At 33.4% G+C, this 27,883-nt stretch overlaps 1 protein-coding gene across 7 annotated transcripts in view; it reads left to right on the forward strand.

Moving 5' to 3' along the window:
- ADD3 (adducin 3) overlaps positions 1-27,883 on the forward strand; it is a 149,825-nt gene that overhangs the window by 56,638 nt on the left and 65,304 nt on the right. For 2 of the 7 annotated variants that reach the window (XM_023495996.2, XM_031955822.1), the window contains exon 3: positions 24,348-24,455. The exons of the other annotated variants lie outside the window; for them this stretch is intronic. The gene's annotated coding sequence lies outside the window, so the exon portion shown is untranslated. The remainder of the gene's footprint in view (positions 1-24,347; positions 24,456-27,883) is intronic. 7 annotated transcript variants of the gene reach the window in all.

Raw genomic sequence — 27,883 nt, forward strand, 5'->3', positions numbered from 1 at the left:
GTCATGTCTGACTGTGTGACCCTATTAGAGATTTTGTCAAAGATACTAGAGTGGTTTGCCATTCCTTCTCCAGCTCATTTTATGTATTTATAAATGGAGGCAAACAAGGTTAAATAACTTGCCCAGAGTCACATAGCTACTTAATTAAGTAAGTGTCTGAAGCCAGATTTGAAGTCAGGAAGATTAGTGTTCCTCACTTCAGGTCCAGAATCCTATGTCCTGTATCACTTAGCTGTTTTAGGTAAAAAGAAGGCTGGGGGGAAAAAATTATCCCTATTTGCTGATGATGTGATGGTTCACTGGGAAAATCTCTAGGAAAATCCTAGAGAATATCCAAAGTACTAATTGAGACACTAGCTTTAACAAAATTTGAGACCAAAATAAACCCTCAAAAATCAGTTTAGTTGATATGTAATAATAATTTTAAAAGCCAATAGACAGTAATAGAAATCTCATTCCAAATAATTATAAATTCATAAAGTATCTGAGGAATAAGATGATAAAACACTTAAATAGATTCAATTACAAAATGCTCTTTTAAAACATGAATATTTTAAATAGTTGAAGGAATATTCAGTGCTCATTACTGGGCTATGTTAATAAAATAAAATGACAATACTACCAATATTAATTTGTACTTTAAGTGTCGTAAAATTATCAAATTCTATAAGGTATTATTTTAATAACTTAATTATTAATTAATTAAAATATTATTAATATTATAAATAAATAATATAATAATATATTAAATAAAATAATATCATTAAAATATTAATTAATAAGAATAACATGCTTCCTTTTGAAAAATAGATTGTTGAGGGAATTGAAAAGACAAGGGAAGAAGAGTAATAGCACTTTCAGGCTTCAAACTATATTCTAAAGTAATAATTATCAAATCCATCTGTTATTGCTTAAAAAGTAGAAGTGGATCAATGATATATCCTAGCAAGGGAAAATCAAAAACAGTAGAACTCAATAACTTATTGTTTGAACTGGAAAATATAGATAAGTTGAGAAAGAGCTTCTTATTTGATAAAAACAGTTGGGAATATTGGAAGGCAGTCTGGCAGAAATTACTCACTATATTCCAAATTAATATGTGATCTTTAATCTTAAGGTATTATCTTATTATATATATATATATATATATATATATATATATATATATATATATATAATAAAAAAAAGATATTATTATATCTTAAGGTAATATACTAATATTAATAGTATCAAAAATTATCTCATAATTATGGCTATGAATAGTCAGAGCAGCAATTAGAAAGGAAATAGAGGCAACTACTAAGGATAAAATTAATAACTTTAATTACTTGAAACTGAAAAGCTTCTGGTTAGACAAAATTAATGTATCTAGATTGAGAAGAGAAACAGTTAAATAGGAAGAAATCTCTTAACAAATTTCTCTCATAAGGGTTTATTATCCAAAATTTATAATCAAGAAATAGCTATATATGCTTACATGTAGGTATACATGCATATGTGACCAGAACCTCAAATTCCTCAGTTCCACATTCCTCAAAAAATAAGCTTTCAAAGAGAAAATAAGCAACTCTCAAAATTTTTTAAACTATTAGTTAACCCATGAGAGAATGTTCCAAATAACTAATAATAATAGGAATGCAAATCAAACAACTCTGAGATTTCACTTCACAACCTAAAAATTGGCAAAGATGACAAAGTATTGTAATTATATATAATATTATAATATATAATAATTGGGAGAAGCTAGGCATTTTGGTATATTCATTGTGGAGCTGTGAATCTATATAGCTATTTTGGAAAGCCATTAGGAACATTTGTAATTACACAAATAAAATGGCTAAAATGTCCATATCCTTTGACCCAGAGATTTTTTTTTAAGTTGGATTTATGCCCCAAGGAAGGTATACATCAAAATACTGATAACAAAATTATGAAATAGCAAAGAATTGGAAAGAAAGTAGTGGCTCATTTATTGGTTTATGGCTACTTAAATAATGATATGTTAATATAATGGAAATTTAATGTGTAAGAAATATGACTATGATGAATGGAGAAAAACATGGAAAAATCTGCTTAACTGATGGAATAAAGCAAATTCAAGAAAACAATACACACAATAATCACACCACAAGTGAATATTATAAAATTATAAAGAATAAACATAACTCAGAAAGAGATATGAGAAAACATTCTTTGCAGAGTGTGAGATCCACAGGTATCATGTTCCCCATATTTCAGTTTTGTCTACTGTATTGATTAGCTATGCCAATTTTGTCCCCTTTTTTTCTTCTCTCTCTCTTTTTTTTTTTTGGTTATATGGAATGGCTCTTGAAAAGGGAGAGGAGTGGTACTGGGAAAAACTGATGATGATGCAAAGAAAAACATCAATTAAAATCTTACTTTTAAAATAAATTATTAAAGTGATGCTGGAAAGATTCCAATCTTTGATTCCCAACCCCCCTAGCTAATGTAAATTACCCTTTGACTCACAAATCCTGGTCCCTTTGAATTCCAATACAAGGTCGGACCTGTCCCAGCCCCATCCGGATCTGAGCCAACTCTGGGGCTACATCCCAAAGCCCCTGGAGCTAAGTCTCCGACTTAAAAGGACCACACTGGGAACCCCTCTTTGCAGAGATTCCAAACATGGTCGCCATGTGAGGACCCTCTGTCCACTGGACCCTCTGTCCAGTGCCCTCCTTATCTCTACCTTCATCTATCTCCTACTTCTAAACTCAATAATAAACCTCTTTTATTAATCTAGCTCTCTGGGCCAATAAATGCTTTTATTGGGAATTCTGCGCCGCTTCTAGACCTCATATACCGCCGTATCCTTGCGCCGAATCTAAGGGAGTTGCAGGGGAACTCTGTTTGACTCCCTGTACCCCAAACCTGCCACTAGACCTTAACTAAACCCTAATTTCATTTAGGTACCCGAAATGTAGACCTCAACATGTGGTCTACACCTCAACATTCGGTTCCTAACCTCAACAAAAGTATTAGTTATTTGAAAGTTTTTTATTTTTGTTTTTTGTTTTTTTTAAGACCCAACAAGTTTCATGCTGAGGTTGGAATCCTTAATCCATTTGGGAAATGCTGAAGTTAAAAATGAATCTGTAAAGCTTGAAGATTGAAGTCCAGTAGTATTCTTAAATGAAAATATATGTTTTTGTACCTCCTTTGGTGTATATTATGGTATAAACTTGTTTTTTACAATTTAATGCTTTGGTGTCTATCCCACAGAAGCTTATTTTTTGCCTTGAAAACTTTGTTTTAGTCTAGAGAGGGTTTTTTTTTTGTTTCCTCTAAGAGGATTATTTTGTTTGTTTGTTTTGGGTTCCCCCCCCCACCCCCCCAAACAATGTAATGTCTCCTTTCTTCAGGAAACACCTTTTTTCTGGATGATGCATTTCTTTTTGTCATTTCCACTTCTGTGTGAACTATGAAGTCATCCTTTTCCTGTGAAAAGGAAATTTCCCAGCTGTTCATAAAATGTGGAAGCTGCTTGGAAAGAGAGCAAAAGCACATAAAGATATATTGCTCTTCTCTCTACTCTATGTTATCAAATTGTTTTTTTCTGTAGAGCTGATTTTTTTTCTGTTCAAATGTATACCATCCTACAGTTAGGGTAATAGTGTTTCCTGATTGTTACTTTTGTTTTTTTTTTTTTTAACTTGTATCTGAGAAAGAATATTTATATGAACTAACTGGCATAAAATTCTTACTTTCTCTAAACTGATTAAAAAAGAAAGGCTAGGAATTAGGAAAGATGGAAAGTTTGATATTGCTTTAACTACCATTTGAAGGTAAATCTAGTGTCTGTTGGTTAAAAATACCACTTCCTCTTACTCTAGACACACCCATTTAAATTTACCAACTATAATTTCCTTTGTTTTTTAATCTATCTTGTTTATGTAGTAGGTAAGTAGAGCTGTTGTTTAGGCTGGGATTGGTTTATCTGAGTTATATTGGGAATTTGTATTCCTATTTTAAGATAGATAACAAGTACTTTGATAGTGTTTACAAAGTCATATTTTCATATAGAAATATATACTAGGGTTTTTCTTATTGCTATTGAGTTACAGTGGATGGAAGGATGTCAGTTTCTGCTTTTACTTCTCAAAAATGGGGAAGTTGGTAAGGGGGATTGTACCTGAGATGTTACATATGTATCCAGTATGGGCAGTGCCTCATTCAACATTAAACAAACTGTAGAGTTTTGTGTGTCAGAATACCATGATCTGCTCAGTGTGTGAGAAATTCAAATTAGGTTCCTGAATTCAATTTCATCTTCTCATTCTCATCTCATATATCAAATTAATTACCTGGCATTTCTATCTTCATGGTCTCTCTCAAATAAGTTCCTTCCTCTTTGGTCACAGAATTACTACCCTAGTTCAGTCCCTCAGCAGCTCTCATAAAGACTATTGCAATAGCCTTCCATTAGTTCATCCTGTCTCAAGCCTCTCCTCTTCTCAATCCTCTGTACAACTACCAAAGTAATTTTCTTAAAGTGCAGGTCTTATCATACCACACTCTACTTAACAAACTTCAGTAGCTCCCTGATACCTTTGGAGTCAAATATAAATTCTTCTATTTGGCATTCAAAGCTTTTCATGGCCTCTTTTTACAAGTAAAGTCTTCTTGCAGATTGTGCAGATTCTGTAGATCTAGCCATATTGCCAAAGTACATCCTTCTCATCTCTGCTTTTTTAAAGTTCAAGTGCTATATTTTATATGAAGCTTCTCTGATGCTCCTAGATGTTACTGTCCTCCCTTTTATGAACAACTTGCATTCATTTTGCATATGTTATGGATGTAAGCATATGAATACATGCTGTCTCCCTCATTAGGTTCTAAGCAACTTAAGGACAAGAATTGTTTTACTTTGTCTCCTGTATCCCAGAATTTAGGGTAGAACCTGGTATACCATAGTAAACATTTCATGAATGTTTAGTGATGGATTAATCCCTGCCCTGTTGGACCTGTAGTAGAAGCAAGAACCAAATACAGTTAATCATAACTTATATGATGAGTACATTAGAGATATTTGGTATAATGTGGTATAAAGTCTTAGTGGGAAGATTATTATTACAACTATGCAATCAGGAAGAGGAGGGATTTAGCACTTATGTTGGACAGTAGGGGAGAGGAGAGATATTCAATAATCAAAGACAGAAGAAGAAATTTTGAATCATAGCATAAACAAAGTCATGAAATCAGGAAAGTTCAGGTTATGATGAGAAGAGTCTGTTTAGAGCATAATATATAGAAGGAATGCTGAGATGAACTGAAGAGAGTCAAGTTGTGCCCAATTGTTGGACTCAGGAGAGACAAAGGAATCTGAATTTAACTTGGTAGCTAGTAGGTACCATTGGAGATTTTTAGCAGAAGACCAGTTGGACCATATCTATGCATAAGAAGATTAGTTTGGCAGCAATATAAAGATGGTTTGGAGGGGAGAAAATGAAGACAGTAGAACTTGTTAGAAGAGCCTCAAATAGGTGCGGGGCACCCGGAATAAAGACAAAAGAAGAATGCAACAGATATGGGAAGAGAATCCACAGAATTTAGTAATTGATTGAATAGGAGAAGTTATAGAAAAAAGCTTCAGAAGTAACATCAAATTTTCATAGCAAACTCAGAAGTCGGGGCAGATTTAGAGAGATGAACTGACTGATTCAAGATACTTTCTGAATCATCTACAACATGGTGAAGAAATTTGTTGCTAGGTTGTGAAGATTTCAAAATGCCTTTAAAAAGAAGAAAACACAGTGCTACTTTGGTAATATTTTGATGCTATGGAAACCAACTCTAGGAATTGAATATTAAAGCTCATTTATATTGTGTTCCAAAAACTGGTTTTGTCATTGTTGCTACAACCTGTTTTTCTAGAGGAACGAAATCAATATATCAGTTGTACCCTATTGTTTCTTCTTAGTCAAAAATTTAATCTCTAATTACTCTCAAATTCTTCCTGCTCTACTAATGTTTTTGGTAAAATGTGAATTTTTGTGTATTAAAAACTATAATAAGTAGCTATGTGTATGTTAGAGTGGAATGGGCATGGGTGGGAGAAAAAGAAGTATAGGTTAGGAATCACTTTTAGATTACTACTTCCTGTTCAGTTAAGGGGATGATTCTGTAACTTTGTCTGAATCAGCTTGACTGGTCCCAGCTGTATCCTGTGCTATGCATGATAATGATTTATTTTCCCACACATCCACTTGATTGTCTTTATACTTTCCAAAGACATTGAACATTACTACAGTATTTAGTAAAGTATGTGGCAAAGGACTGGATGTTTTTCCAGATATTAATGTGAACAATAGTTAAATTTAGGGTTGTAGGCAGAGATAATTATATAGGGAGGTGTACTTTTTTAAAAAAACTGAATGACACAAGGAGCCTACTTTCTTTAAAATGGGAGGGGACTGAAAAAATCATTAGAGGTTTTATTTAGCATTATGTTACAATTAAAATTTTCCAGTGATGGAGAGTCAGCATGGTAGAGTAGAAAGACTGCTGGACTTGGAGTAAGAAAATCTTTCATTTGTATCCTACCTGACACCAGTAATGTCTGACCATAAACAAGTCATTTGATGTCTTTAAGCCTGTTTCCTGACTAGGCTGTGACTAGAAAAATGCAAGATACAGCTCAAAGATTAAGATATCTAAAACTTGAAAGTGGTATGTAATGCTGACTAGGACTAGGACAATGGACAAACTGTTTTGTTAATAAAAGCTTTTCACAATTTACTTCCAGCTTGTCTTTGTAGTTTGACCATATATTGCTCCCTTTCGAAGTTCTAGACATACTAGGTGATAGTGGAGGACATGCTCACATTTGTAGGGATAAAGATAGCCTGGGGAATAGTTTCTCCTTTACTGCTATGTAGTACTTATTTGATGAGTCTAAATAAGAATATTAGGAGCCAAATTTTGTTATTTTCAATAAACATATCTCTGAAGATTATTTTGGGAAAAGGTAAAGTCAGGCATGTTCCATCTTGTATTGTGTTAGAGGCAGCTAGGTGGTACAGTGGATAGAGTACTAGGCCTGGAATTGGGAATACCTGAGTTCAAATATATCCTCAGATACTAGCCATGTGATTCTAGGCACATCATTTCACCTCTGTCTTCCTCAGTTTCTTTAACTGCAAAATGGGGATAATAGTAGCATCTACTTCACAGGGTTGTTGTGAAGATTAAATTAGATAATATTCATAAAGTGACAAGCACTACGCTAAAGGCTATATGAATATAATCTCATTTGATCCCCAAAACAACCTCATAAAGGAATCATTACTTTGCATCATACAAAGCAGGCATATAAGAATAATTGTAGAGGGCTGAAACTCTTGAATCGATGCACTGAGGTCAGGACAGCTGAGCACTTGAGGCTAACTACCGATTGGACAATACTCTATGGGCATATGCTTAGAAAATTGCCCTTCCCACTATCCTGTGCTAGCTCAATGATTGGTGTATACAGAGGATTGTAAGAGGGACTAGGGGGTGGAGTAAGACTAACCAGGGTCACTTTGGTGGTAGACGAGGGAGAAAGAAGGTCCGGAGATTCTACTTTCATCCAATTCAATCTTAACTCTAAAGACCAAGAATAAAGACTAAGGACTTTTGCTTATCCTGACGGCTGTTTCTAAGGTATCCAGGGTGCTAACGCGGTCATCACAAATAATAATAACAACTAACATTTAATAAAGTCACTATGTGCTAGGTATTGTGCTAACCACTTTATAAATATAGTCTAATTTGATCTTTATAATAACAGTGTCATTATCCTCATTTTACAGATAAGAAAACTGAGGTTAAGTGACTTGCTCAGGAATATACAGCTAGTAAGTGTGTGAGTTAAATTTGAATTTAGATCTTCCTGACTCCATCCTCAGTGCTTTATCCCACTGTCCCACCTTACACCAACTAATAAATGTTCTTTCCTGTTGTACTCTCCCTTGTATTTCTAGATAGTATCTTCTCAATACAGTGCAATAATCATTTGAGAAATGGACATTTGCAGAAATAAACTCAATTGACTTAGATTCAGCAGATTGACTGATTACTGAAGAATTAAGATTAAATTTTTCTTTTGCCACCTCAGTTTATTAGACTTTATAGGATAATTTCCCATTTAGGTTCCATTATGATACATAATTTTTAAAAAATCATATTAATATCATATAAAATCATATTAATAAGTAAATTCTTCACTACCACAAAAAGAGCTACTATATTTTTTTCTATAAATAGGTCTTTTATGATATCTTTGTGATATTGCTGGGATAAAGGGTATGTACGATTACATAGCCCTTTCAGTGTAGTTCCAAATTGTTCTCCAGAACAGTTGAACTTGTTCACAATTCCACCGACAGAACATTAGTATTCCTATTTTTCCACATCTCTTCCAACATTTGTCATTTTCTTTCTCTATCATATCAATCTGATAGGTATAAGGCAGTATCTCAGGGTTATTTTAATTTGCATTTCTCTAATCAGTAGTGATTTAGAGTATTTTTTCATTATTGGATTATTGGTAACATATTTTCTTCATGTTCTTTGACTATTTAAACTGGGAAATGGTTCTTATTTTTATAAATTTGACTCAATTTCATATGTATTTGAGAAGTGAAAGCCTTTTTTTCAGAGAAACTTGCTGTAAAATTTTCCAATTTCCTGTTTTCTTTCTAATTTTGACTGCATTACTTTTGTTTCTACAAAAGCTTTTTAATTTCATGTAATCAAAATTAGTAATTTTACTTCCTGTGATCCCCTTTAACTTCTGTTTGTAGTTAGGGTTATTCACGTATGTATTCATAGAATCCATAGATCTTACAGGTACATTTTTTTCCTACTCCCCTAATTATGTTATCACACATTATGTCTAAATCGTTTGTCTATTTTGACATGATTTTGGTATGGTATGAAATGTTGGTCATTGTCTAGTTTTTGTTAAACTGCTTTCCAGTTTTCCCAGGAATTTTTTTTTTTCAAATGGTAAGTTCTTACTCCCAAAATTTGGATCTTTGGGTTTATCAAATACTTTCTTATTGTGGTCCATTTAGTACTATGTTTGGTATGCATAATCTGTTCCACTGATCTACCACTTTATTTTTCAGTAACTGCCAGATTGATTTGATCATTACTGCTCTGTAAATATAGTCTGGTGTTGGCTTGGCTACCTTGCTTCAATTTTGGAGGGTTGATTTCCTTGATAGTCTTTACCCTCTGTTTTTCCAGAAGAATTTTACTTTTTTTCTAGCTCTGCAAAATAGTAGTTTGATTGGTATGGCACTAAGTAAGTAAATTAATTTAGATAGAATTGTCATTTTTATAATTTTGGCTCATTCAGAAATGCTTTCACATATTTTATTTGATCCTTCCAGTTTGTAAAGTGAGCACAATAAAAGCACAATAAATTCTCATTTTACAAATAAGAAGATTGATTTGTCAAGTGAACTAACTTCGTCAAGATCAAATTTAAAGGAAATGGAAGAGAAAATTTTAAAAATGGAGTTTTCTGATCCTATTTTGAGAAGCACTCAATATAGTTGTAAAGGTGTTAGATTTGGAGATAGAAAATATCCGACAGGTAAATTGAAATCCTACCTTAAATATATATTAGCTGTGGTAAGATGGCAAACTGTTTGACCTGTCAGTTTCTTCATTTGTAAAATGAAGATAATGGTACTTATGTTACTTTATAAAGTCATCATGAGAGTCAAATGAGCTCTTTAAATCTTAAGAGCACTACAGATATGTTAGCTATTATTAAGAATGCAAATATGTACTTTAAAATATTTTATTTGAAGTGGGAAATGTCAAAATAGAAATAATATCATTTAGTAATTTTATTGCACTAAGATCAAAACTATCAATATATTTTTTTTTAACTTATGTGTATGAACACTTCCTAGTAATAAAAAAAAAAAGTAAAAAGCAAATTTCTTCTCCTATTGCCTGGGGAGTGGTGATGGATAGGATTCTCTCTTCCCTTTTGCCTTTCCTTTTCCCTCACCCCTTTTGCTCTTCAAAAACATATCATGAAAACAGCTTTCTGCTGGCAGATAAGTTTCCATATCACATTTACTGTCAGATTCCTGGGCTATGAGATAAAACAGTGGTAGGGCAAAAGGAGGATAACTTGAATGTAAAGCTTCGGACTACAGTAAGAACCAGAACAACTTTTCATCTATTATGGTAAGGCACAATTTCACAACATGGAGATGTGCTGGCTGGAATAGAAAATTTGGATCTCTTAACCCATCAGAGAAGGACAACTGAATTTCCCAAAAACCAAACAAACCAAAAAGACAAAACAAATCTTGGTCATTTGTTTTCAGAAGGTTAGTGATTCCGCGTTGTTTACTTTTTTTACTTTAATTTTAGGAATTTCTTAAAATTTACAAATGACTTAAAAGTAGAATTTCATTTTGCAAGAAAATTGTTTTAAATTTTTTTTTTTTTAATACTAGATGAATCTTTATGGAATCTATGCTAGAGCACCATCTTGGAGTGGTGAAACTATTTAATTCAAACAAATGGAATGTATTAAAATTTTAACACTACTGATAAAGCAGCTAGTTGGGAACGGGAAAGTAGAGAAAGTAGAAAGTACATACATAATATTTTGTAGCTATAAACATGTTTGGCATAGACTAAGTGGTTTTTGTTAACATACTAATGATAGTATATTATAGTATTACATTGTATATTTAAAGTTATAACAGAGTATTAGGATTTGTTTTGGCTTGTTCAGGAAATGAACAGTTTAACATGACATTTGAGTGAGATGTTCCTTTTTTTTAATAGTTCCCATTATGTAACTTTTTCAGTTTTATGAGAGTTATAGCTAACTGTTTTGTGTAGGTGCTAATGACTTCATAAAGTCAAAAGTGGTTCAAAGAATAAGGTGGCATTTATGTTTGAAAACTAGCTACAGAAGATTGTGGGTTTACTATTAAGTTCCCTATTTTTCTAAATTCTTGACTTTATAGTAATAAAACCAAATGTTTCTTAGAACCTATATGTCATTTATGCCAAATGATAGTTCTGAAGTCCTGTTATAAATTCATCCTTAGGAAAAGGAGGTGTCCATGTTCACTTACTCGATTGGTTTGTGAATAAATATAGATTGTATCGCATTTCAAGGGGTCAACAATGAATAGGAAAGAAGGGAGTGAGATACATTAGAGAAATTAATTGTCTCTAGATATAAGAAAACACTTGTATGTGTGACTGGTTCTGGCTCAAACTTTCTAAATATATTTTCTCTTACCACTAGTTACATTATTATGAAAAATTAAAGTAGCAAATCTATCTTACCTAACTTTCTCCCATCTCTATTTTTTATTAAAGTCAAAAGCAACTTCAAATGTTGCATTGGTTTTGTTAGTACTATATCATTTCTTATGTTGAGTTAGCAGCAGGAGAAGGGATATATATGTAGATATATGTGTAAGTGTTAAAGAACTGTCTTGCCATTTATAAATGGTATATGTGGTGTTGTGTGCTGAAATACCAACCCTTCTGTATATCTTGGGATTCCTTTTGCTATTTAAGCTTCTTTAACCTTCAACTAGAATATAAAAAACCTCTTAAACATTATCATCCCTTATCACCAAGCAATTATTCCTACTCTCCTAAAAATGTCCCTCCCAGTGCCTAATAGGTTTGGGGGTTTGGGGGTTATTGAACAGAGAATTGGATGTCACCACTAAGTGGCAGGGACTATATTTTATTCATTTTTTGTTCTCCTGTACAGTGCTCTCTGCCCATTGTAGGTGCTTAATAAATACTAGATTTGTTCAGTTGAATACCATAACAATAAAGAATTATATCTATTGGTCAACAAGCACTACACCTTTACATTTATGGTGTCTCACCTCAAAGTTCTTATTTCTCTGTATAAAAGAATCAATAACAAAAGTGACTTTACTTTTTGTAGACATTGTTTATGTTTATACACACATACACATATATACATATACATACTCACTATTTTGTTAAAGTATATTTTAATAGAAGAATAGTTGTACTTTGTATTATACTTAACTTTGTACATATAATATTATTTCCAGTAGAATTTTGAGCACCTTGTGAGCAGAAACTATTTATGGTGGCTTTTTTGGTCTTTATATCTCCAGTGGCTGGCTATGTACAGAATAGACACTCACTATTTTGTAAGTTTCATGTTGGAATAGGAAACTGAAGTATGGAAAGATTAAACAAGCAATTTGCCCCAGATCACCCAGATCAGTGGCACCCAGATTTGAAACTAGTCAGCTCTCTGACTCCAAATCTAACACTTTTTTCATTGTTAAATGCTGTGGTATTTTTTTTCCCAAATAAAATTGCCAATGTTTTTGTTCATTTCTGAAATAAGGTATTTTGCAACTAAATTGAATTTATCTCTCCAGTTCAATCCTCTTAGCATTTATTATGCACCTGATAAATATGAGTACCATACTATGCTAGGCAATAAGAATACAAAACAGAAATAAAATTCCCTGATTTTAAGGTATTTACATTTATTAGAAGGATACACTGTCACTAAAAAGATTAACATAATTTTGGGGGAGTGCACAAGTGAGTATACAAATGATTTGAAGAGTTCAGGAAAGATTTCAGGTAGCATTTGAGTTGAACCTAGAAGGAAGTTGGGGATTCTGAGAAGCAGAGGCATATTCCTTCTGGACACAAAAAGACAAGGCGTATGACCTATGTGAAGGTACTAAGGCCAGGATGGCATAATGAGTTAGGGAAACAATCAGTGAATTCCAATCTGACTGAAATGTAGAATGTATTAAAGGAAATCATATGTAATAAACCTGGAGATACACAAACACAAGATGATTAAAAAAGAACTAAAGTAAGAATGTTTCTTTTAGAAAATGAAATGCTTCTAAAATAATAATTATCACAATAAAGAAACAACTTAACCCCTCTAGAATTATACCACTTAATCTTCTTCTTCAACTCTTCCCTGAGCTTTATTTGGAATTTAGAACCAAACTATGTAAAAGGCTTTAAATGCCAAGCTGAGAAGCTAGTGTTTCATACTAGATATAATAGAAAATTATTGAAAATTACTGAAAATTCTTAAGCATGAGAATATGTTTAGATGGCACCTTAATTATTATGTGACCCCCCTAACTTCCCCCACCCCCCAGCTGTTGTTTTAACATCATTTATATTATGGGTTTGATTTTTTTTTAAACCATTATTGTATTTCACTTTTATTAAATTGGTTATAAACAAAAGCTACTTATTCCACTCAAGTTTACCCCCATTGTAAAAATACCTTTTTTTTTCTTTCTTCATATAGAGGATAGTAAGATTTTTCCAAACCAAAGTTATTCACTCATTATCTTCCTGTGGGTGTGACTCTTACTGCCACTGTGGTTACTTGGTCTTTCTTATCTCTGATCACTTCTAGTTTTGCCTGTTCTCTGCTTTCTTGGCTCCTCATCTGTGTGTGTGTGTGTGTGTGTGTGTGTGTGTGTGTGTGTGTGGGCGCACGCATGCGGGTGCTCAGGAAAAGGGGTATGGTGTGTGTATGTCTTTTAATCACCTCCCTGTTTTATGACTTAAGCAACTTGTATTCTGATGTGCTTCCCTGAGATTCCTCAAAGAAATAAGTTTCATTGAAGAATTTAACTATCCAAAATTCAAAATTTATAGTTTTAGAAGACAGGTTTTTCAGCCTGTTTCCCTCTAGCACAGTTTAAAGTATTAGATATGCATACTCGGAAAGTACAAGCAGGCCTTGCCTTATGTAATAAACTTGTCTTTTTAAATGTACCAAAGCAATTCATTATTGATTTGTTTTTAAAGTTTAATTGATTTTTTTTAACATTACAGTAATTTCGCTACCCACCTTCACCCCCACTTTGAAGCTTCCTTTTAACAAAGACAAACATTTAAACAAAACTGACATTGCATTCAACATTTCATACCAGAAATAAACCACTGTCGTTGTCATTATCTGTTTTCTTGGATCAGGATTGGTCATTACAATTATTGTTCTTGTTTTTGTTGTTATATGAATGTTTTTATATATATAATTATTATTATCCCGATAATGATGGTGATGATAATAATTACCACTTACATAGTGATTTAAGATTTTTAAAATGTCTTACATACTTTATCTCATTTGAGTCCAGCTACTTTTTAGTAGGAACTTTGGCAAATTCAGATATTTCTTGCAGTTATCCAGTTTTTTCAAAGCAATTCAGAGACAGACAGACAGACAGATGTGTGTGTGTGTGTGTGTGTGTGTGTGTAGTGTTTATATCAGAAAAATTAACAATAGTTTCCATTTTATTTACATATATTTAAGTGTAAAAATTAGTAAAGTTTATTTACTATTACATTAACTATCATTGAAAATGTAGCTTACTTCTTTTTTTCAGACATTCAACTTGCCAGCCTTTATACATGCATATATTTACAGATACTATATATATGTATGTGTGTATACACACACATGCATCTTTGGACACTTTAAAAAAAATGTACTGACATTTCCCACAAATATCAGTATCATTCTTAGGCTGTAAGTATTATTGACAGAATAAAGAGTTGGTGATTTTAATTGTAGTTTTTTACTTTTGCTAAAATTTACATGTGCCTCCCTGGTACATTGTTGGTAGAACTGTTAATCAATATAAAAGGAAAAGCAATTTAGATTTATGAAAATAAAGTGACTAAAACATTAATATACTTTGATCTAGAGATTCCCCTAATAGGTTTATAGTATAGGAGGCTATTGATAAGAAGGTTTCTGTACACCTCAAAATATTTAAAAGCAGTTCTTTTTATTATTGTAAGGAATCAAAAACAAAGTAGGTACCCATCAGTTTGAAAAAGGCTAAATAAACTACTATTTATATTTGAAATGAAAAATATAATGAATACAAAGAAGCATGGAAAGATTCACACTGCAAAATGAAGCAAGAAGAGTCAAGAAAACAACATACTCAGGGATGGTAAAAATGTAAATGGGAAAAACAATCTTAAAAATAATCAAAAGTCAATATTTCAAAATTGAAGAATAAACATTATTAAAAAGAAGTGTGATTCATTGTCATCCTACCCTTTACAAAGTGAAGATCTGCAAGTGCTGTTATGTTCCATATATGGCAGAGTAGTAATTATTGGGTCATTTGCCAAAATACTAACTCCTAGATTGAGTGATTGGAGTTCTGGGTTGTGAATATATTATGTCATTATGCACCTGAGAACTGATGTGCAATTTATGTTTTGTTTAGTTTGATTCTTTAATTACTTAAAATAATGTTTGAAGATCAGCATTAACATATCCCTGAAAACTTACATATTTGATAGTAAGATCTTAAAGGAGCAGTTAGTTATAAAAGAATAAAAAATTTAAGAAAAGGGTCACACTAGATGATTATGTCTCTTCTAGCTCAAAATCCTATTAATGATTTTTTTTTAAACAAATTATATTCATTGGGACATTATACAGAATAAATCTGTATTTCTTTGGTTAAGTCCCTGTAGAGGTACTATTTATAACTAATCTCAGTATTTCCTCAAAGTGATTGTTTTTTATGAAACATTTTTCCTGGACAAATTATTTGAAATGAAAAGCATAATTTTTCTAACATATATTGTAGTTAGACAGGATTCATATAGTATTTAAATATTTGCAAATATTTATAAATATCTCATTTTTCCTCACAACCTCCTTGGAAGGTAGACATTATTGGGAGGCAGGTATTATTGTCATTCCCATTTTACAGATGAGAAAATTGAGGCAGACAAAGATTAAGTAACTGTCCCAGGGTCATAGAGCTAGCAAGTGTTTGAAGCTGTGTTTGTATTCATGTCTTTCCAGTTGTAGATTCAACATTTTATCCACTTTTCCACTATGTTTCCTTAGTTCTCCAGATGAAGTTGACCAACACAAAATGTGGTATTTTTAACAATAAATTGCTCTTTGAAAAAAGAACAAGATTCACTTTTACTTTCTCTCCAAAATCATGTCTCTCCCCACCCCCCACCCCCGATTCTTCTTGATTTCTATAGTTTGTTTTTCCTTGAGTAATAAGAATCTTGAAAAATGTGATAAGTAATCCTATCCTACGCATGTCTTACTTTGAAGATCTCTTTGATGAGACTTTCTCAGAGTTTAAAAAAGGATTTGTCTGAGTGCTTCACAGCTAGGCTGTTAGCTAAAAATCTGCAGATTATGTTCTACTCAGAAATTAACCCTTGGGGGTAAAAAAGGGGCAAGTTTGAGGATTATAGTGCTATGTTACTTGTCCCTCATAAAAAGATTGTCTTTATGTTGTCTTTGTCTTTATCTGAGTTACTATTAATAAACTTAACTTTTTCAAACAGATTTTGCCAAAGTTTAATCAAAGCTACATTTTCTTTCAAAGTATTCTTTGGCTTATCAATATCAATGTAATTATGTGGTTAGAATTAATTTTAAGGAGAGTATGCCAGATAACTAGATGTGATGTCATTGAATCTTATGATTTTCTATCAGGTTTAATTCTCCTTTGATTATGAAGGATATATGTATTTTAGCTTTTTTTTTTTTAATCATAGAGGAATGATTCCAGGCAAAAGGTCATTTTAACTACTAAATACATTTTATTGAATTTTGCCTTCCTTTCTGGTATTGAATCATTTACCACATGATCACCAATTAGTGTAATCTTTGATCAGATATTAATGAAGCAGAGACTTTTGTTTATGCCCAGAACCCAAAAGTTTTAGCGTTTACTTCCTTTAGAATACCAAACCTCACCAAAAAACAAAAATAAGAGAGCATACCCAAAATTTAAAGTGATTATTTCAGACTATAGTCCCTAACAAGCAGAGTTGTACATCATCAAATTTGTAGATCTTTACATCTCCTAAACTAGTTACTCTTGATGAGGATGCCTAGTTTTGGGGGTTCTCAGTCAGGGAACCAAAAATATGATTGAGGTCATCTAGTTTTTGGAGTTCCCTTTTAGGGAACCACAAATATGATGAGATTTTTTTGGGTTCCCTTTCGTAGAGAACCAAATAATAAGGTCTAGATTTAGGGGACCAAAATGAGATTAGGATTTCTGGTGTTAAATGATAAGGTCTAGTGTCAGGTTCGGGGTTCAGGGAGCCAAATGGAGAGGTTTGGTTCCCCTATACCCCTTGGAATTCGGCACAAGAATAGGGAGTTTTGGGGAACCCTCTTTGATGGCACAAAGATTCTCTGTAAGGGAATTTACAAATTGAAAAACCTAGATTGATAAAAAGAGGTTTATTATAGGGATTGTCTTGTTAGGAAAATAGGTGAGGGTAAAGAGAAGGTAGCACTGAAAAAGAATGTTATTCCAGTGGGCAGAGGCCTCCTTAGCAAGCATGGCATAGCATGGCATGTTTAGAACCTCTGCAAAGAGAATATTTTAGATTGGCTCTTTTATAATAGGAGTTTTGGCTACAAGCCAAATAGGATTGTATTTAAATCCTGAATAGGATTGGAATTCTTTTGCTCCGGACTGAACTAACCCTATCTAGATAACAGAATGAAGCTGTTTTATCTTGTTTCTCTTGGGCGGGGTCCCTCATCAATGCAGAGTCCAAGGAAATTTTCAAGTTTCGGGATCCCTTCATTCTTAACATTTTTTTTTCACTGAACCCTTTGGCAATCTAGTAAAACCAATTTACTTCTCAGAACAATGCTTTTAAATAAAAAAAAAATAAGTAGAATTACAAAGTAAAACAATCAATGAAATACTTATCAAAATATTTTTTAAAACAAATTCATGGACTCCAGGTTAGGAACCATAATTTAAAGCATCTGCATGTGAATCAGATGATTGACATTTGTATCAATGTATTATCACTAGTGCACCAGTTATGATTATGGTATTCATAAGCAAGATGTGGCTAACTTAGTAAACACAAAGCATTTATGAAGTGCCTGTGTGCTAGTGTTTGAGGGAGGGATTATCATAATGAAGACTCAAAACTAAACAGGGTGGGCACTTCAGAAACTTTCATTCCATTGTGGGAGACTAAAGGAATATATGGTATGTGAAATTTCAGGTGCGGAGATAAGGAGGGTCAGAAAAGGCCTCATATATGAAAGGTGACAAATTGCTTCAGAGCAACTCCCTGGGATTCCTTTTTTAAAAAATAGATTTTTACTTATACATTTTTTTTTATATCTCCTAGATTCCTATATTTTCCCTTTAATTCCTCTCAGAGAAATATCCCTTATGACAAAGAATTTTTTCAAAAGGAGAGAATGAAGAGGGGAGAAAAATCATCAAAATTAATCTATATTTTAAATATCTGATGTTATCATGTACAATGTTCCATACTTCTGGACTCTGAACTCTGCAAAAGAGCAGGCAGAATTGTTGTCTTGTAACTCTTTGGGGGGTTGAGTTTGTTTTTATAATTTCATAATATTCAATATCCATTTTTGAGAGTAGGTGTTGTTTGTTCCATTTCCATTGTTGTAAATCATTGAGGATATTGTTTCATAGCCTTGCTTCAATGTGCATCAATTCATATAAGATTTTTCCATGATGCTTTGTTTTTGTTGTGCTTGTTATTTCTTAGATAACAATAATATTTTATTATGTTTATGTTGTGCACTTTCTTTAGCTATACCCCAATCAATAGGCATCTGCTTTGTTTCCAATTCTTTGCTACCACAAAAACGATTGTTATAAATATTTTGGTGCTTATAAAGCCCTTCTTTTTGTCATTGAGTTCCTTGGGCATATACCTAGTAATGAAACTCTGGTTCAAAGTAACATTTTAGTTATTTTCTTCTCATAATTCTAGATTGTGTTCAGAATGCTTGGAACAATTCATAGTTCCACCAACAATGTTTTTGTACACTTGTCTCCTTACAACCTCTCGGAGTGAACAATTCATATCTTTTGTCATCATTGCCAGTTTGTTAAATGTAAGGTGAATCAATCTCTTCACTGTTTTGATTTGCACTTTTTAAGTTAGTTATTTGAAACATGTTTTCAGATAACTGTTACTAGTTTACAGATCTTTTGGGAATTGTTTGTTCATATCCTTTTTCTCCTAGATTTTTAAAGGATTTTTTGGCCCTTCTTTTTCTTAGCTCTAGAATGATAATTCTCAGCACTTAAAAGTGATTTCTGGAGTAGGCTTCCAGCAACCCTTATTTCTTCTGCTTTGATTTGCTTTTCATTAGTCCTCTGATTTTTTTTTTCCCCATAATAATTTGTTTCATTGATTACTGCCCTTTTTTGTCCCTTGCATCACCCAACCACTTCCATCAGTTCTAACCTTTCTTTAAACCAGAACTTCTTTATTATAGGTAACATTATGTTGGAGCTATTTTATACCTATTTTAAAAGCAACCTTTCCACTTTTCCCAAAGATTTTACCAGACTTTTCATCCACAAATTTAGTTTTGGAATTTTTTTTTTTCTTCAGATAAGTTGTGTAGTTTAATTCTCAAATATCCTCAAAAATCAATAGGGACTACCTGTTAATATGAATAGTAACATTGAGAATATTGTTCATACATTTTTGTTTCTTTTTGTTTCCTTTGATCTCATCATCCTGGTGAGAAAGACAGGAGTATTGATATTCTTTTTTTATATTTAGAAAAGTGAGTTAAAGTCCAGAAGAATCAGTGTTCTATCCAAGACCATACTTGGCTACTAACCTAGTGTTCTTCCTTCAATATTCCTGCCAAGAGAAGTATAAAAGAATTGGAAGTCAGTCAAAAGGAAGAATTCTTCCAATTAATTGGGGAGTCTTGAATCTTAGTGTTAGGTCAGATTACCTAGTTATTGGTTTAGTGCCTTGTGTGTAGTAGATTCAAAATATTTTATTTTGTTTATTGTACTCAGATATCCTCCCTTTCCTCTCCACTATTTTTCTGGTCCCATCCACTTCCATTGAAGTTTGTATACCAGGGTTTTAGTCCTTGATTTCTTTGAGTCTACCTAGATAGCTACCATTCAGATATCTACAGTCTCTCTAGTATCAGGTTAATCCTGTTCTCCTCACTTTTTATCACATTGAAGATAAGAAAACTATAAGAAAATAGAACAGTCTGATGTGGTCTTTCAACACTTGTCACACTTGTACCTGTCTTAGCATGCCATGGTACCGTCAGTCCCTGTTTTGATTTGAAGATTTAAAATAAAAATCAAAAGACAGGGAGGGTAGCAAAAGAGAAGTTAGTAGAAATGCATTAGTTTAAGAGACATCCAATGGCCTTTTAAAATGAAGACTTTCATAGATCACTAGAAGTATGCCATTCTTTCCAACTAATTTACACATTCTTTGCCTTTAAGAGGCAGTTTTAGGTGGTGGGAAGAGCAGAGAATTGGGAAGCTCTCTTAAATGTTATTTGACTATGGGCCATCCATTTTATCTCTTTGGGTTCCACTTTTCTTATCTATAAAAAAGATGGGAAGGGAGATGGATTAGGCATTCTCTGGAGGCATTTTTGGCTGAGCCTGTGACTGACATTCATGACTTCCAGACTTCCAGATATCGTTTTTTCTGTGGCTGTAGGAAATTTTTAGAATCCCAGAGGAGATTTTAGTTTAGTGGTTAGCAAACTCATGACTATATATGCATAAAAACATTTTTTGGTTAATGTGCTAAGAACTTAATGGTTTTTCATTTGGTAAAAGCTTCTGGTCATTGCCACCCACCTGCCAAACTCTGTCCTGCTGTTGTATTCTCAGGCAGCCTTAAAGATTAGCTCAACTCTCTTGGGGCATTTCACACTAAGCTGAACATCTCAATGAATTTTAAGGTTTGCCAAGCAAAGATCATCTCTGATATTACTTAAGTCCTAGATGATATCAGACTTGTAGAAAAGTATGTGTATCTATCAACCAAAGACTAAACAATCAGCTCCTCCCTTAGATGTTCCCTTGACTAGATATTTGTTTAAGGTGGAAAACGCCTCTCTTCAAATCTCTTGCTTTATTTTCATTTTGGCACATGTTCCAGAGTCCCATTCCCTGCCCAAATATTTTGACTCTTTAGCCTCTGATAACTTCAAGATTAGGTAGGAATACAGATTTGGAGGGAACTAAAAGGTAATTGAAAGGATCAACCCCCGACATTTTACAGATGAGGAAAATGAATTGCATTGGTCTGATTTTTGATCTGATTTTTCTTGTGCAGCATGATAAATGTTGAAATGTTTAGAAAGAATTGCATAGGTTTGACCTATATTGGATTACTTGCTGTTTAGGGGAAGGGGTAAAGGGGGAAGAAGGGAGAAAAATTTGGAACAAAAGGTTTTGCAGGGGTGAATGTTGAAAACTGTCTTTGCATATATGTATATAGCTAAGGCAATTAGAGTTAAGTGACTTGCCTAGGATCACACAGCTAGGAAGTGTTAAGTGTCTGAGATCAAATTTGAACCCAGGTCCTCCTGACTTAAAGGCTGGTACTCTATCCACTGCACCAATTAGCTTTTGCATGTATTTTTTAAAATAAAAAGCAATTATTTAAAAAAAAGGGGGAAAAAGCATCTTGAAGTTGAAAAGGGGAAATAAATCATGTACATTAGTGATCGTGGAATATTGGAATATGTACATAATATGAGAGATCAGAAAAGAGGATGAGAGATTCATAGAGGAGAGGAATGGCTTTTAGCTTTTGAAATGAGGAAAGATTTCATGGCATCTGACCTATACATTGTAGGAAGTAAAATAATTCAGTGTGCAAAATAGTGGAGTTTCTTCCAAATAGGAGTTAGGTTTATGCAAATGCATATAAGAAGACCAAATCAGGACAAAATGGACAATGATGAATAACCCAATTTCTTTATAATGGAAAGTATAAGGAGGATTAGGTGAGAGAGAAGATTGTAGATGAATGGAAGTCAGATTGCTTATGGTTTGCTTGGAAATCCCTGCCAATTCTAATTTGTCTAATATTTATTAGCTACTAACGTCATTTGGTATTTATATAGCTCTTTAAAGTTTGCAAAACAATTTACCAGTATTATTTCATTTGATCTTCTTAACAACCCTTTGAGTTATGTGATATTATCTCCCGTTTTACTGATGAAGAAACTGAAGTAGAGTGATTAAGTGACTTGTTCAGTGTCACACAGATGGTGAGCCCCGGACTCTACCCTATCCACTGTGCCACTTGAATGTCCCTATTTCTTAGGTAGCACCATAACATTTAACATAACTGCATCAGTCTGAACAGATTGGACGCTCAAGGTAACTGACTAGTTCTGTTGGATCCCTTAGGAGAATTTCATTTTGGTGTGCCTTTGCACCAGAGAATTGTTAAATTAGTTATTTTCCCTGAAGAATTAAAATGTTTTAAAAGTAGAGAAATCTTGATTATCTGAGACTTGTCAGACTGACTGTTTGTACCATGTATACAGGATGACTCCTCCCCACTTGTGCCTCTGTTTTAGCATCCCTTCCCAGTGTCATCTTCTATATGACTTGTCTTGACATCCAAATCCCTCTTTCCCCAGGTGATAATATCTCTTCCCTCTCAGTTTTTTTCTTTGCATTTATTTCATATATACTTTTAACGTTCTGGTTTGCCTGTTAGAATGTAAGAAGTCAGAGACTATTTCATCTTTCTTTGTCTTCATGTCCTGAACTTGACACAGAGTAAGCATACAATAGACAAGGTACCTAAATTCCTAAAAATGGCTGAAACTTGCTTGTGTCAGAAAAATGATTCTGCTAATAGAGAAACGTGCTTTTCTTTTTATTCATGGGCAAAAAAGTTAAATCCTAGTAATTAGAAGTTATTTTTTATATATGGATATAGGGGTCACATTTCTGTAGAAGCAACATTTATAAAGAAACTTTTAAAAATATCTATTGCACAAGCAATTGTATAATCTAAAAGGGCTTATTGAAGTCAATATTTTTTGGTTATATGGATTCCTGAGAATGTTACACCTTCTCTGTGCTGATAAATAGATGTCTATTCTGGATGATGACTCTGATCTAGTTGGCAGATTTTCCTTCTTATCAGAGGGGAAATATTTTTCAGTGAGTTTTTATTTTTTAATATGTGTGTGTACTCATATGCAAAAATATATATATATATATATTTTTTTTTCATATATAAAATTACACTAGTTAGTAAGTCCTAAGGAGAATTAGATCTGGATTTCATTTTATTCTCTTCAACTTTTTGTGATCTTACACACATTCCTGACATGTTACAAACAGCTTGTGTCTCTGAATGTGCAGTATCAATTTTCAGTGGTGAAAATCCCAAAAGGAATCTGGCTGATTCTTTCATGCGCAAACAGCTGGGTAGTTGTGGATGGAATTAATTGTTGATATCTATTGGCTATGTTTTTCTTCTCTTGTCATTTCCTCTGCAGCTGGGAAAGTCAAGTTTGACTTGAAAACAGGCATTTCCAGCAAAATGCAAATCCAAGAGGACTAAAATGAGATTCTGCTGAAGAAAAACTCCAACAATAGTTGTTGGGTCAGTGAATTTAAGGCAATGAGCTGCCTTTTGGTTATTTATCCATATAGTCATTAAAAAAAAATCAATCAGAAGCATATAGAGCTCTATAATCCTAGAATCTCAGAAACATTTTGGGTAACTGAAACTCTCCCCCTTCCCATTAATATCTGCCTATTAAAATCCAACCCATCTTTTAAAAAGACTTAATTCAAAGGTTCCTTTAATCTCCTCAGGCACTAATAGTATACTCTTTCCTTTAGACTTCAAAAAAGCATTTTGTTTGTTAGATTCTTATGTAGTTATATCTTATTTCATATTAATTTGTTGTGTATATATTGTGTGTAATTCAGTTGTGTCTGATTCTTAGGGATCCTACGGACCATAGCAAGTCTTATAAGCATCTACCTCATAAGGTTGTTGTCAGGATCAAATGAAACTATATTGTAAAGCACTTATGCAGTGTCTGGCACGTTATTCCCTTCCCCATCTTTCTTTCACAATCAAATTTCCATAGAAAGCTTTCTATAGTTTTTTTGCCTTTGCTCACTTTTCTCTCATTCCTACTCTCTGTTTTCCCCATTCTCTTTTGCCATATCATTATCTGTGTGAAACCCTAAATGTGTCACAGGGCTTTATTCTAGGTTTCTTTTCTCCCCTACTTTTTTTTTTCTTTTCTCTAACACTTTTTTCTTTGACTCCCAACCCATTCCATCTTTCCTCTCTTCTCATCAGCTTTCATGGGTTCAGTGCTTATCTCTTTGCAGATAGCTCCTACATCTGTGTTTCCAATCCTAAATTCTCTCCTGAACTCTAGTTCCTTATAGTTTCATAAATTGGAACTAAAAAAGACCTTATAAACTAATCCAACCCTTACTTTACAGATGAGGAAACTGAGGCCACATATTGTTCATTGATTTGTCCAAGGTCATCCACAAAGTGGGAGGCAGAACTGGGATTTAGACTCTAGTATCCTGAATACAATCATATAGGTGAGTCAAGACCAACATGTTCAAAATGTAACCTGTTTTTCTCCTTTAAACCTACCTCTTCTCCAAACTTCCCTATTTTTGCTTTTAGCACCATAAACTTTTCTGATATCCAGTTTTGCAACTTCAAGTGTCATCCTCACTTCTTCCTTTTACCTTACTTGCACTCATCATTAGCCAAACTTATATAGATTCAATCTTCATAACATCTTCTCTACTTCAAGATCATCATTCCAGTTTGGTCCTTCATCAGTTCTCTCTCTAGACAATTAAAATAAACTCTTTATTGTGTTCCTAACTTCCCATCTCTCCTTACTCTAATTCACTCCCCACATAGTGAATTTTCCTAAAAAAGGAAAGTTGTTCATATTATTTCTTGCCTCAAGTACCTATTGTGACTCTCTAGTGACTCTAAAATGAACTAGAAACTCCTTAAGTTGGCATTTAAAACGCTTCACAATAAGACTTCAATCTACCTTTTCAGGCTAATTTCACCACATTCCCCTCCACACACTCTCAATTCCAGCCTATTTATCCTTCTTATTCTTCCCTGAATTTGGCATTCATATTTCCCCTGGCTTTGCCTTTAGACTTCCTTGCCTCTTCATGTGTTAAAATCCCTAGCTTCCTTTGGACCTCAGATCATAGGTTATTGCCTACACAAGTCTTCCCTAATTCTCTGTTCCCCATGGCTATTTGATGCTCTCCCCTTCTCAAATTATTCTGTATATACTTTTCTGGTTTCATGATACATATTCCACCTACCCCATCTCTGTGGAATGTAAACTCTTTGATGGTGGGAACAGTTTTGCTTTGTTTTTGTATCCTTAGCACCTAGTTTAGATAGTATTTAATATTTTTTGATTGAATTATCCAGAAAGCTATTAAATGATCCTTTGGGGTGAATTTTCCTCTTCTCCCTCTTCTAGCCCTTTTACTGATGTTCCAAGGTTTCTGTCTTTGCTGCTATCCACAACTAAAGTCAACTTTCTTGCCTAATATGCCAGTGGAGGAAAAAATTCCTCCATTAGAAAAATAAAACAATACTAAAGAAATATCACTGGACTCAAATGAGTTGGATTAAATTGTGGCTTTCTTGCTACCTATGACATCGGTCAAGACATTTCATCTCTCTGGATCTCTCATCTGTGAGGTTTGGATTAAATGACTGCTAAATTCTTCCTTGCTGAAAATCTATAAACCTATATTCTGATCCAACCTCTGATTATATTAAAATGCAGAGAATTGGAGTGATTTCCTCAACTGATTATTTAGCCAGGACTAGAACCCACTTCTTATGATTCCCACACTAATAGTTCTTTCTATGCTGCTTGAAACAAAATATGGTTTATTTCAATACATGCTAAGAACAGTATGTTGCTGACGAGGTTTGGCATTATCAAGGAAAACTAGGTCTGTTAGATCTCCCTTCAAATATCCTTAAAGAGGGCTGCTTCTGGGGTGCCGCCCAAAATGCTGATGAAGCCTAATGAATTGGGATGATTTATGGTATTGGGGGGAGGGGTGGAGAAGGAAATGTGGTTTATATAATTTCTTCATTGTTTTGTCAAAGTTTATTTTTTGGTCTCAATAGTTTTGTGGCTTGTTTGTGGATATTTGACTTTCATTTTGTGGTATGTTGCAAACTATTGAGAATTTAATGATGAGTATATTGGGGGGGTGATGATAATAGACAATTATATTATTTAGTAAGCACTTAGAAAAACAAGCATGGGAGTAAAAAAAACTTCATTTTTGAATACTTCCTTTAAAAAAAATCGTAGTTTTTAAAAGGTGTTCCTTGTGTGTTCCCTGCATAGAATTAAGGTCTTGTTGGCAGGTAGAAAGTCATGGAAACAATTAAAATTCCTATGGAACATTGAATCGCTTGTTTGGAGAAGTGGGTGGTGGTTGTGAAATAAAAAGACAGAGCCTTTGGTATAAACAAAAGTGGTTTGCTTTGGAAGAACATGTACTCACTATTTTCTCCACTGATAATTTTCTTCATTTTTACCTCAAATGAGTGCAAATCACAATTCTACCAAAACAATGTTAGAAATGAAGCACTGATAATAATTCTTCATTAAACTTCACCTGTTGATAACTAGTATTCTCTTAGCACTGTGTTGTTGTATGTAGCCAGATTACCTGGAGCATCAGTGAAGATTTTAAGTAATTTCTCCATGTCCATATATGTTGAAATTCTGAAAAACAAACCAAGGTAAAGTACCACTCCTAACTTTTGTCATGCCTGGGGATGTGTAAAATCTGCTATTTCTAAACTTAGAAGCTGGCATGGTCTGACTTCCTTTTTCACAGCTCTCTTCTGTTTAGTGTTCTGTTGCTCTGCCTCTCTACCTTTCGTTTTTTATTTACCATAGGTACCTGAGAAAATCTGTCCCTCATTCTAAAATTAAGAGGTTGATAAGGGGAATATAAATGTTTTTGTCCATTTCTCTGAGAATTCATAAACAAATGTGGCTGCTAAGTCCAGGAAAACCTAGAAAACTTTGTGTTACTAACGTGCAAAACTTGGTTTAGCTAAAGCTAGCAGGGGTGTGTTATTTCCCCCAGAGTGTACTCCACCCTTGCTTTAACCACATTTACTGGGGATATCTTGCTGTTTATAACAAAGTTCATTTTTAGGGCAGCATTGCATCAGAATTGCCACACACTAACCAGCTTAAGAAATTGCTCAGCAATCTCATTTCTTTTTTTTCTCTAAGTAATTAATTTTCTGTTGCAATGACTATCAGTAGATAAAGAGCATGTATATCTATATAGATGTATAATTCTGTATCAGCTGCTCTTGGATTGCCAAATTATTCTGGTTAGGAAGAATAAGTAGGCCTTGCCATTTAGCTATTCCTGTAGATTTTTGTTTTCCAAGTATTAAAAAGTTTCATAGAAATTTTATGCCCAATCAGTTCTCAGTACTGGACAGTAACTAAATATAGGGTTTGTTTTTTTAAACCAAAAATTTTAGATGACACAAACAATTGAAACAAAGCAAACAGTGACATTTCTATAAGGATGTGCAATATTTTATAGATTTATCCAGCACTTAATGCTAAAAAAAAAAAAAAAAAAAAAATACTTGGATTTTGCGTTATATACTTATCAGACTCATTTTTAGCATACCCTGGCAATACTATGTTCCGAGACATCGTGGCATGAACTTTGTGTGTAAGAGTGGGTTCATTGAATAAAAAAAGGCAGCATCTAAAGAGCCCTTTATTCCTTCTATAATGATGCTTTGTCCCTGTTACTGCTGTGTATTTGATAGAAGAGTGGGGGGGGGGGGGGGGGGAAGGCCAAAATTCTATTCGTTGTTTTGTCTTTTTTATGCCTCTATGCCCTCTAGAGTTAGTGACGTGAGTAGTAAATTGTATTACAGCTGAATTATTGTGGTTCAATCCAGCTCATGTTAA

The sequence above is a fragment of the Sarcophilus harrisii genome, chromosome 2 (assembly GCF_902635505.1).
Source record: "Sarcophilus harrisii chromosome 2, mSarHar1.11, whole genome shotgun sequence".
NCBI lineage: Eukaryota > Metazoa > Chordata > Mammalia > Dasyuromorphia > Dasyuridae > Sarcophilus > Sarcophilus harrisii.